Source organism: Pipistrellus hanaki, assembly GCF_964339955.1.
Source record: "Pipistrellus hanaki genome assembly, chromosome: 1".
NCBI classification, from domain to species: domain Eukaryota; kingdom Metazoa; phylum Chordata; class Mammalia; order Chiroptera; family Vespertilionidae; genus Pipistrellus; species Pipistrellus hanaki.
The window spans coordinates 31,068,410-31,081,465 of NC_140503.1; the positions used below are offsets into that span (position 1 = coordinate 31,068,410).

General features: G+C 39.0%; 1 protein-coding gene across 1 annotated transcript in view; it reads right to left on the minus strand.

The window, feature by feature from the left end:
* Positions 1-13,056, minus strand: part of PRKCH (protein kinase C eta) — a 223,513-nt gene that overhangs the window by 100,971 nt on the left and 109,486 nt on the right. The window lies entirely within an intron of this gene.

Here is a 13,056-nt window from a genome sequence, read left to right on the forward strand (position 1 = left end):
ATGTCTCCCACATAATTATACTGAAACTTTTCCAAAATGGATAGACTTGTGATTAATAAAATGAAAATGACGTCTTCAATACCGCTTTTAAGTTCACCACTATGCAAAGGAAAATGAAGGAATCATGTAAGAATAAGTTGCTTATAAATTTTTAAACCTGGAAGAAATCTATTTCTATGGAAATACAAATTACCAAAATGTATTGAAGAAGAGCTAAATAAACCAAGCAGACTGATTTTGGGGGGAAGAAATGGAGAAAGTTTTCTAAGGGCTGCCTCCCAAATACCAACCAGGCCCAAATGGTTTCACGGGAGAATTGTTTTACAGTTTCAAGGACAAGATAGTGTTTAAACTGGTTTCAGGAGAGAGAAAGAAGGAAAGAGCCAAGTTTTAAAGGAAATTGGGAGACAACACTAGGAATAAAAGATATAATTAATATAGTCTAAGATATAACAGAAAAAGAAAAAAATCAAGGTTAATCATCTTTTTTTTTTTTTTTTAATTCATGGATCCTTTAAAGAATCTGTGACACTTATGGATCCCTTATTAGGAGGAAGCTTTCTAATCTAAGAAACTAATATACCTAAGATTGCAAAGAAAATCAAGTATCAAAATATATTTTAGGTGAGATAGAATAATATATACGCTTCTTTTACAAATTAAATACTTAGCCAGGACTGGTTTGGCTCAGTGGATAGAGCGTCGGCCTGCTCAGTGGATAGAGTGTCAGCCTGCAGACTGAAAGGTCCCAGGTTCGATTCTAGTCAAGGGCATGTACCTGGGTTTCGGGCACATCCCCAGTGGGGAGTGTGCAGAAGGCAGCTGATCGATGTTTCTCTCACATCTATGTTTCTGTCTATTCCTCTCCCTTCTTCTCTGTAAAAAATCAGTAAAATATATATATTTTTTAAAAAGGCTTTTAAAAAAAACAAATTAAATACTTAGTGGCAGGCATGGTCATTATAATAATTTTGAAGTAGTGATATGGATAAACTGCATTTCATAATATCTGTGAAAATTGTAACATAATATGGAAATAATCTGTGACTTCTGTTATTACAACAGAAGCACAGCTAATAGCACTGTGGTTTGTTTATAAGTAGAAGAAAATGCTAATTTACATTATAGGGTGAAAAAAAATTTTTTCCTCAAGTTTCTAGACCAGATAAATTCCAATTATGGACCCCAGTAAAAGTACCCCCCTTCTGCTTATATATCAAGCTCTCTCATAAATATGATGCAGGGGTCTTCCTTATTAAAGTTTGTGTAACTACAAAGTGAATAGAAAAGAAAAACACTAAAAAAAATATTGCTGAGTATTGTCATGTTATGGGGTCTTTGCTTTCCTATTCTTTTATAATTAGTCCCTAACACAAATATTCATTTCCACTTAATAGCACCATTTTTTCCTGCCCATCACACTGGTTCCTCAGTTTATTGGATGTGGGTAATGTATGTGCCAAATATCTTAATATGTATTGATAATTCAAACTAACTGCAAAGTAAAGTTGAAAATCTTGCACAAGTTGAAGAATTTTCATGCAGCCTAGGGAAAGTGATGTTTCAGAATCTGCACCCAAAGCCAATGGCAGGTAAAAGGCGCTGGCAGAGGTAGATCAGTTAACAACTGAACAAAAGACATTTGATACCAATATGATAGGATAGGCATTTTAAGAGAGAATAATTTGAATGCCGTTGTATATGAAAAGACCCCTGAGAAATAATGATGCCTCAAACACTTGTTAAAAAGATCCTATTTACAACTGTACTATAAAAGTTAAAAATAAAATAGGGACTGTTTTGACATAATAAATTTTTCTGAAAAAATATTTTATTCTAAAAATTAGAGCCTAGAGAAAAATAACAAAATTTGTTCAATATAATACTTTCATAATTTTAGTTTCATTTTTCAAGCCACTTCTTAACTATTAACAAAACTTAGTCCTCAGTCTGAAGGATTTATTTTATGTAGACTTTGCCCAGTAGCAATTATACTTAGATAACTGGAAATTTCTATACGATTCAGCATTAACTTAGAAAAACCACGTGACCAATTGTGAATTTTCCCAGGCGCATAACAATGAGTGTATTAGAAAATCCATTATTACATCTTACTGTAGTAGCAGGTGAAAGAAAATAAGTATGATCATTTCAATAGAGGTTGAAAAAAAAACAACAAAAAAAACCCCACCCACAACCACAAACCATTAGAAAAGTAAGACTAGAATATAAGCCAGGAAGTGCTTTCCTCACAGGTTTTTTTAAGAACTGGATGAAGTAATGCATTCAAAGTGTTTAGCACAGAATTAGGCACAGGACCCTTGAACAAAATGTGTTTAGGGCATAGGCACCCCCTACCCCATGCAGTCAAAAGTCCATGTATAACTTTTCACGCCTCCAAAAAATTAACTACTAATAGCCTACTGTTGACTATAAGTCTTACCAGTAACATTAACAATCAATTCATGTTCTATGTTCTATGAATTATATATTGTATTCTTACAATAAAGCTAGAGAAAAAATATTAAGAAAATCATAAAAAAGAGAAAATAGATTTACATTATTATTGAAAAAAAAATTCACTTATTAGTGAACCCACACAATTCAAACCTGTATTGTTCAAGGGTCAGCCATCATTTTTTTGGGGGCATATGCCTTAGACAATACCTGTTAATGACTTACATACACACTTCTTTTCATTTAGCAATTTAACTTAATACATTTTTTCCTATAAAGAATACCAGAAAACAAGAATATACCCTATATACATATAATTGTTCCATTCTTTCTAACAGTAAAAATTAGGGTTTTTCACAAGAATCTCAAAGAATGAAATGCAGAAAAAGCCAAAATAAATTAGGTTAAGACACCAATGCCTTCAGAGGGTCTAGCCAAAATTATGACTGCTTCAGTTTTTTGGGGTGTGTGTGTGTGTGTGTGTGTGTGTGTAAAATCTTCAGCAAGCAATCTAATTTTCTATTCTCAGGTTTTGCTTCTGTCTAAAGAAGAGAAAATAGTCCCCTGCCCTCAGCCCTTTACCCCTGTGGAGATAGTGTCACAATCAATATTCCTGAGAGATTCTTACAATTTTAGATGAAGGTTACATAAGAAGAGTCACTCCGTTATACTGCTCTCTTCCACAACAGCCACGTAGGAGCCCAAAAATGAACAGATTTTAAGGTTCCCTTGTGGCAGATGATAAAAATTGGCCCCATGGGATCACCCTATCTAGCTTATGTTATCACCAACCTGAGATCCCAGTGCTGACCAGTACAAAACTTGTATTGAATTACTCAACATTATCACATCTAGATGCAAATTAAATCCTCCCCAGGGGTCTAATTACCAAGAATGTATTTATTTAGTCCCTTAATACTATAAAGACTGGTTAAAAGGTCAGCTCACTTGCATTTTTAATATTTCATAAATAGAATTCTTTTGCACCCTCAACAACTATTACCATAGCAATGTCATTCCCAGAAATTTTCCTGGTGGTTTCTTACAGCCAGAGGTTTCTTATAGGAAGAAACTGCTTATAGCTACTCCCTCCATGCCTCCGCCACTGCCTGTCACCCCGCCTGGAATGCCCTTCCCTGGTTACGTCTCTTACCCAGTTCAATTAAACTTACTTTATCTGCCTCGGATCCTGAGTAGCCTCACCCAATTCCTGAATCAAGATGACATGATTCCCCCCTCCCCTTTGTTCCCATAGCAACCTGGGAGTGCACCTCAATCTTTTCTCTTATCCCCACAACTCTGGGGGCTGTGTCCCTTTCACCTCCCAGGCGCCTCACAAGCTCCTCATACATGGCCACTGTAGTTAATCGCTCTTCCCCCTTTCTGTGCGTATTCTTTTGCACGTGGGCCTCTTTTTGTTGAAAAAGCAAATACACTCATGCGTGTGCTCTCAATCACCTGGGAATTTGCAAAACACTTAACTGGTCATTTAAAAAAACCTATGGCTTTCTCTGACACGCTCTTCCTGGTTGATGCCATGAACAGGAAGAGAGCGCATTCATACTGCAAGATGAACCCCGTTCACAGCGCACAATGCGATATTCTTCATGGCCTGCACCCTCCTGTTGACTTAGTAGGCCTGGGTTAAAAGAACTACAAAGGCTGTTTAATCCGGGTTTGCCTTTAAACCAACTGGGGCTTTGAGAACTTGCAGGTCACGTGTTAGTTGAACATGTCAGGCAACCCTAACATGCTTTGCAGCCAAAACTTGCATCACAGCTTCTGTTTTGCTCCTGAGGCGCTCAGCGCCTCTAAGTAAATAGGAAGCTGGCTCGGTGCCCCAGTGTGGAGACGCATTCCAGCCGCCAGGGGCACTCGGGCCTGGAGCCCTGACCTGAGTTGGTTTTCACAAGCCATCCCACCAACAGGGTGGAGAACAATTATGTCAGATATAATGAAGATGAACTATTTTGATATAGATTCTATTTCGTAAAAAAAAAATGATTGTCATCCCATACATTCTTTTGAAGAACTTTATAATACACGGGATTTGGAGCCACCAAAATACCCCAGGCTATGTTTTTATTGCAAAAATGTTGCTGGACTTAAACTTCTGTTGCTAACATGGAGCTTTGCAGGGGAGGAATGTCTTTGAAGTCTCTATAAAACTGCTTTATCTTTATCTCAAAAAACAAAAAAACAAAAAACTAATAGCATTCTTAAGTCTTTTTGTAGGTCCCTGAACTGAAGGCTTAGCATTCCAGCAGGAGAAGTCTATGCAGGCACTTCTGAAAAATTCTGATGGGAGCCAAAAGTACAGATCTCAGCCCCTCACTTTCCGGTGATGGTGAGCAAATTAAACCAGAGAAGGAAAATCTATGATGTGGCACTTTTTAATGTACAGAATCACTGATATAAAATGCATAAAGGAAATAACTTGCCTTCAGCATCAAATGCGACTGAACTGTAAGCTGACCTTGCTTCACTGCAAAGGCACCGAGGCTTACTCCCATCTGTGGCTTGTCTTGTAGGGGCCAAGACGGTGGCAGACAAGGGCCCAGAATCCAGAGCCAGACATGAACCCTGCTTCTCCCCGTTATAAACTGGGTGAGCTTGGGCAAGTGGCTTAATCTCCTCTGCTTCAGTTTCCTCATTGCTTGCACTCGAAGGCAAGAGAACCCTCCTCACAGGGCCATTCTGAGGACTTGCTAAAACCTGTAGCGTAATTAAGACAACCACCTGGCAGGTAGCAACTAAGTGTCACCTATTATAACAGTTGTTAAATCCCTATTTCCAACTATCACAGGGGTCTAGGAATAGGAGGAATTAAAAAAAAATTATATATATATATATATATATATATATATATATATATATATTTATTATTGATTTTTTACAGAGAGGAAAAGAGAGGGATAGAGAGTTAGAAACATCGATGAGAGAGAATCATCGATCAGCTGCCTCTTGCACACCCCCTACTGGGGATGTGCCTGCAACCAAAGTAAATGCCCTTGACTGGAATCGAACCCGGGACCTTTCAGTCCGCAGGCTGAGCCAAACCGGTTTCGGCAAATAGGAGGAATTTTTTATTCAACTACCTCATTGCCCAGAAGAGAAATCAATAGTTAGGAAACCATTACCCAGAGAAGGTGAACACCATAGCAAGGTTCACCCAGCTGGCTAGGGCCAGAATGACAAGTTATCCCCCTGCCCCCTCTTGTTTTATCCCAAGGCTCTGGGTAGCATCGCACTGTATTTTGTCCTTTACTAACACTCGGTCTCCTGGAAAGGAATACAATTTCTGGTGAGGAAATCAGAAACTAACAGGAAGGTTAAGAGAGGTCAAACAACCAATGATAGAAGTGGGGACGCCAGACTCTGTTTGCTATTGTTGAAGGATGGCGTTATGCTATCAAATGTCTTTTTTTCTTCTTCCTGAGATATTGGTTTTATCATCTGTGCGCATGGGAGGGGATAGCTGTGAGAAAAGCAAACAGGAAAACCTTAGAGTTGACCTAAAGTTAGCAGTCAAAAAAGAACCAGAAAGCATTAAGTTGTTTATGTCTCCAACATATATCCCTGAAAGGGTAATGAGATATGATAGGGAGATAATTTTGCCATTGTCATCAAACCCACAAATAAGCAGCCATCTGATTACAGAATTGTCTGCATAAAGAACGGTGCATAACAATTTAAACTTAGATGATTCCTGTCTGAGACAATAATGATATAAACAGAGAAAAGATAAGGACATGCATTAGGCAAATATGTAACTTACATGAGTCTTTACAACAAGTGCACACCATGGGGGGGGGGGGGTGAGAGCATTTAGTAGGTGTTGAGTGATGAGAGAATCACAGGAGTGGCATACCCAGTCCTCTGATTAAGTAAGAAAAAACTTCATATGTGGGCTGAGATGAGCAGCTGCTTAGAAAAGGAGGAGGAAGCCTTATTGAACCAAGAGAGGAGAGGGATCCAGCACCAGTCACAAAGGTTGCAACAAAGGGTGTCGATGTTTAAAAAGGGCAAGCGAACCTCCCCCCCCCCCCCCACAATGGTACTGAGTTGTCCTGACTCTTCTCTGTTTTTTTAAAAGAGTTCCAACACATGACTCCAAATTCAGACAGAGTGATTAGACGCAGTATATGATGAGATCTGACTCTACAGGAGCTATACACAGGTGTTTCTCAGGGGCCTGGCTCCCTCTGAGGAAGCTCAGCCTTACATAAATACCTAGCACCACGCAAACCAATGGGGATGACCATCTTGGGTACACGCAGGAGAGAAAAATAATGTGTTACTAGACTGACCCTCTTGAATAGGATGCATGGCTCATCGCACCATGAAAGCCATTCCCATCCTCACACATCATTCCAACCATCTCTGTCAGCAGAAAGATGAGAACAGAGCCTGGATCCAAGGGACCAAAGTTCCATCAGGAGCCAAGAAAAGGCCTCTCACGCCACTTATCTTCTTCACCTCTGGTATTTGAATCCTGTTCAAAGTACAAACTCTCTCTGGTTCTTGAAGAAAGAGACTGTGGCCCTAACATCTGGTTCCTCTCACTACAATTTCTTCTTTACCAGCTCTTCTCTTCCACCCAACCTTCACTGTATAGCCCTGGGTTCTTTGTACATCCTTCTCCTGGTCTGTATGGATGCTCATTCATCTCCTCAGAGATCTCGTATGTTATCTTGGCTTCTAAGAATTGGCTGTACACTGAGGACTCCCAAATCTGTGGCTCTAGCTCTGGCTTCTAACTACTAAACTTATTTCTAAGTAGCTTCTCAGCATCTCTCCAAGATATTTTTAAGTTACCTAAAACTTGACGTTTTCAGGCTGAATCTGCTTCCCACTCTTCAACCCACTCTTTCTCCTAGATAATACTACTATCATTGGAGTTACCCAGATAAAAGTTTAAGAGATATCTCCAGATCCTTTTTCTCCACCCACAACTAATCATTAATTTCTAGTAAACCTCCCATGATCTGACTGGATCCCTCTTTCCCATGCTCAGTGGGTACAGTTAATGCATTTTTCTCCTCTCATTTGGACTATGTAATATTTTTTTGCTCCCCTCTGCAATCCATCCTTCAGTCATCCAGTTATGTTTATAAAATGGGATTGGATTATGTCATGCTCTGAGTAGGTGGCTTCTCTGCAACAGTCTACGCGAGTCTCCTGCATGGGAGTTAGGCTTCCTGTAGTTGTTCTGTTTGAAACATAAGGAGGTAATAGGGGCAGATTTCCCCCAAAGGGCGGTGTTTCCACTGTCCAACACCTGAGGGAAAGTTGAGTCCTCAGAGAGCAAAATGGCTTTTAGGGAGGGCCTTGGTCAGGTGAGAGACTAGCCTTGTCCTCACTCTCTGGAGTCTGAATTTGAGGCTCCAGGAATGAGGTGTCTTCAAGGCCTGGAAAGGCAGACTGAGCTGAAACCGGTTTGGCCCAGTGGATAGAGCATCGGCCTGCGGACTGAAGGGTCCCGGGTTCGATTCCGGTCAGTGGCATGTACCTTGGTTGCGGGCATATTCCCAGTAGGGGGTGTGCAAGAGGCAGCTGATAGATGACTCTCTCTCATCAATGTTTCTAGCTCTCTATCTCTCTCCCTTCCTCTCTGTAAAAAATCAATAAAATATATTTAAAAGAAAAGAAATTTATAAAAAAAAAAAAAAAAAAAAAAAAAAAAAGGCAGACTGAGGCAGGCTAGAAGCAAACCCAGGAGTGATGGCACATAGAGAATATGTTAACCATCCTTTGTTAAGAGGCCATTCAGTGCATATTATGCTGTATACAGTTCAGTTTTTGCTGTTAAACCTAGTTTACATGGTCCAAAAGACACCTCCTCCCCCCCCCCCCCCCCCCCGAGGAAAGTCTGGGCTACAAGGTCTAGCTACATTGCCTAGGTGGAAGGTCTCCCAGTTGTCAACCTTGGAGGACACGGGGTCCTTTAATAAAGAAGCCAGGAGGTCTTACCCTCCTCTACTAAGTCTGTCCTGTAGATACCCATGGCTCTCAGGATCCCATCTCCTCCCTTTCATCCTGCCATAAGGCTGGGCTCCTGGGGGGATGTCAAGGAGTGGTAGAGCATCCTCAAGGGACAAGGAAACTGGGACATATATTCTCTAGCTCCCATCTGTCATTAGTTGATGGCTGCTTCAGGGGAGTGGGTATTAGTTCTCCCCTGTTTCCAGCCTTCCTTTGTGATCTGAGAGAAAATATGAGAAGGGCATCCATGTCATCTGTTACAGAATAACTATACTCACCCTGGTCCTGATTCCTTATTTATATTTTGCTATTACATGTATTTCCTAACAAGCTGCCTCAAACTCTTTTTGGAACGAGGTCAAGTATAGAAAGAAAATTCTAGCAATAATAATCTTTAACTAGTATTGTGCCCACTCCTCTCTCTGTACACATCTTTTAATGACAGAATTTCCCTCTTGTGCCTTAAGATTAAAAGCAAGAATTCTACAATTCCCTTTACAAAACTGGCGAGAATTTCTACTCCGTTGTATGATTCTATGAATATTTAATTTCCCGCCACTGGTTTTATCCATCAATAGAACCCCAGCTGCCACTTCTTCATTCTTTAGTTTTTTAGAATTAAAATTAAACACTGCTCAGTGGATCATAACCACCAGCTTCCAGGATGCAGAGGAAACGTGTTTCAGACTTGGATTGGATCATTTCTCTCACTGTCATCCTCATGACCTGGAAAAGACCTCAAAATGGCATTATCTTCCACTCCAAGCTTGCATTAGAGAAGGGATCCTTGTTTTCTATACTTAAAAATGGAAGCATTTTCCAATTATCTGGCTACTTTTCTTTTCTCTTTCATAACTAAGTTTAAGTGGGAGAAAATGTCCCGCTCATGGTATCTCCTGTCCCCCGCCATAAACCTTTGAACTTAATGTAAGAGAATAATGAGGACAGAATATGGCTTCAACTGGCAGAGCAGAGGCAACACGTCAAATGTCACTTTTTGCTCTTTTGTTGTTGTTTTTCACAAAGATGACATATGATCACTATAGAAAACTCAAACGACACAGAAAAATTATAAAGAAAAAGTTGCTTTTTAAAAAGGATTTTAAGTCTTCCTATAATTTGAATCACCTTAAATATTTTGGTGAACATGCCAAAATATATATATTTGGCATGTTCACACACTGTATAGCTATACAATTTTACATAAATAGTGTCATACTCTATTTTCCCAACACATCTTCCCATAATTTTTAAGCATTTTATTTTTTAGAACAGTTTTAGGTTTATAGTGAAATTGAGGAGGAAAAGATTTCTCATATACCCTCTTCACTACACATGCACAGCCTCCCCATCATCATCATCACCCACCAGAATGGTACATTAGTTAGGAAGGCTGGACCTACACTGACATATCATATCACCCAGAGTCTAGCGTTTACCTTAAAGTTCTTTCTTGGTGCTGTATATTTTATGAGTTTGGATAAGTGTGAAATTATATATACCCATCATTATAATATCACAGAATATTTTTACTACTTAAAAATCCTCTGTGCTTTGCTTATTCATCTCCTCCTCTCCCCCCGACATTGTGAAACCATAGAACTTTCTACTATCTCCATAGTTTTGCCTTTCTCAGGGTATCATATAGTTGGAATCATATAGCCTTCTCAGATGGGCTTCTTTCACTTACTAATATGCATTTAAGGTTCTCCTTGTCTTTTCGTGGATTGTTCATCTCTTTTTAGTGCTGAATAACAGTGCATTGTCCAGATGTACCTCAGTTTGTTTATCCTTTCACCTCCTGACAAGTATCCTGGTTGCTTCCAAGTTTTGGCAATTATGAATAAAGCTGCTGTAAACATCTGTGTACAGGACATAAGTTTTTCATATCTTTTAAAACGCTGCTACTTCTGTTTTTATAGTATTTAATATTAAAGTTACCATTTAACCACCATTCTTATAAAATAAATATACATTGCAACTAACTTAAAAGTAAACTAACAGCATTAGCATATCATCTCTGTGAAAGTAGGGTTTTCCTATTTGAAATATCTGTATTTTTTTTCTCACTCACTGGAAGCTTAGGGACTGCTCTCTCCACCCCCATCCCAGCCTCCAAGTTCAGGTTAGTCTTCCTTCCTCACACACACAAAAAAGATTCTTATACAAACAACCTGTCCAACCAAAATCTTTTCCAGATAAACATGTGTTTCCTGCTGAGCACTAAAAGAATCCTGCCCCTGAATTTGGCTAATTCCATTTCCCTTTCCATTTTTTTTCTCTTTTCCACTAGCAGATTTCTAAGGTCCCTTCTAAGCTCTCAAGTTCTGATTTATAATTTTAGAAAAACCTTACAGGATATTAGCCATGAAGAATATGATGCCCAATCATTTCCTTCTCCAACTACATGGCTGGAATGAAAGCAACGCTGCCTCCCTCGTGTTGCTGATTCAACATGACTTTGGCACCACTGCTTGCTGTAAACAGGCTAATTCAAAACCTAATGCTGAAGGTAAAATACCTTTATCACATAACCAAATTTCCTGCCACACTGATGCAAGGGCTTTGAACCTCAGCCAACTTTTTATGGTAGTTAAAAAAAAAAAAAGGCAAATAGACAGCTGCTTTAATCAGATGTCATTTATATCATAGGGTCACTTCCTGTCAGGGGCTAACAATTTAGAAGCACATATCTTGGCTACCAGTTAATTTTGCTTGCTTGTTTGTTTTTTATGATTGTGTTATGCTTAAAATTAAACAGGAACAAAATTAAATTTAAAAGAGATGAAGAAATTAAACTTGCTTCTTTTAAAAACAGTATAAACAAAGCTTTGGTGTTGATCAGGGTTGAAAATTCTGATGAAAGTAGATTTTGGATTAGCAATGAATCTGGTGTTGCTATTCCTGTGCTACCAGAAAAAGAAAATTCCACTAGTCAAGGACAAATGAATTTTTTTCCCCTTAAAATCCATTCAGAGGGCTTTATCACTATGAATAACACAGCCTACATCCTTGAATATGAGTTCATAGTTTTCTAGGGAAAGCAGATGTATATAATACTCCAAACAGCTGGATAAGGTGTAACAAATGCCTCCATCTTCTGAAGTAGTTAGTACCAGCTCAACACACCACATTAACAAGAATCTGGATATTTTAGTCTAAATTTAGAGGTTTATTATAATTTAGTAAACATGTAGTCTACACAACATTTCAACAAACTGCTAGGGTTCCCACTGAAAAACGAAGAGCAACAGAGCTCTCAACCCTAAGCTCTTATTCAATTCACAAATAATTGGGGGACAGGTAGATAGATACTCAGCCCCATTTTGGACACTAAATAGCAGGTTCTCTTTTGCTATGACCTTGGTCACCATTTAGGCTCTAAGCACACTCAACCTCTTTCTTCCTTCTCCATCATATGTTTATTCAACCAACAGGTTTTGAACATTTATTAAGTGCTGGACATTGGGATGGGTTCAATCGTGAAGAAGATATAGTCATGCCCTCAACAACTGAAAGTCTAATGTTGGAGAAAGATTGTAAATGGCTATTATTATGCATAGCATCAATTTTCCATAGAAGTGTGGGAAGGCATGAGCCTTACCAAGGCGTGGGGAATCATGGGTGGCTTATCTTGAGAAGGACAATAAAGCTACAGTTTTCAAAACAAGTGAAGGGGAGGTGGATCAGAAAAAAAAATGGAAAAGAATATTGCAGAAGAAAACTGAATGTACCAATTTCTAGAGTTAAGAAAATATAAGGTAAAGAAATTCCTATATTCACCTTCTCTCCTGGTCACTTTAACATCTCATAGCTTCACCATCACCATCCAATACTTATCAAATTATCTACTGTTTACTAAGGTCAAGAACAACAAGCAATAGGGTAACAATACTCCAAGAAGATTCTCAAATCATTATTGAAATACAGCAAGAAACGACTGGACCTCCCATTTGCTGGTTTCTCTCATTCTTCATTTCACTTCTGTGGATAATTTATAGTGTGTAGAACATGCATAGTACTACATATGTACAAAACTTAAAAGGAAATATACATATATGAATGCTCAACAACTATTCACTGATATCTGCATGATCAAGAATGTTTGGAGGCCACTAATATCTAGATGGGCTTACATTCTAATTGGAGAAACAAGCTACAAAGAGATGAAAAGTCCCAAGCAGCGAAGCTAAGTGCTATCCACAGGTGCTGGAGGAGTAAGGGGCAGGGAAAGATCCCTGAGTGCTGGGGAGGCTGTGAAAGGCTCCATGGCAGAGATGGCATTTGACTTAGGCCTTGATGGAAGAATGTAACTTAGACTAAGTAGAAAGTTTAGGGAGGACATTCTACCTGCAAAGCATGACATAAATTCAGGCACATGGGTATTGGGGAACAATGAGAAAACCCACTTGTCTAATACAACAAGTTCTCACAAAGCAGGACTATAGTGGGAATCCTGGAGAAGACAATGGGGACAGGACAGAGGACATCTTCAATATCAGGCTAAGAAATTGTACTTTATCTTGCGGACAGTAGGGAACCTGGAAAGGTCATGTATTCCTTCTGTCTCATGACAAGCTTTCCCTGGAAATGAAAAAAGCTGAGCTAAATAGT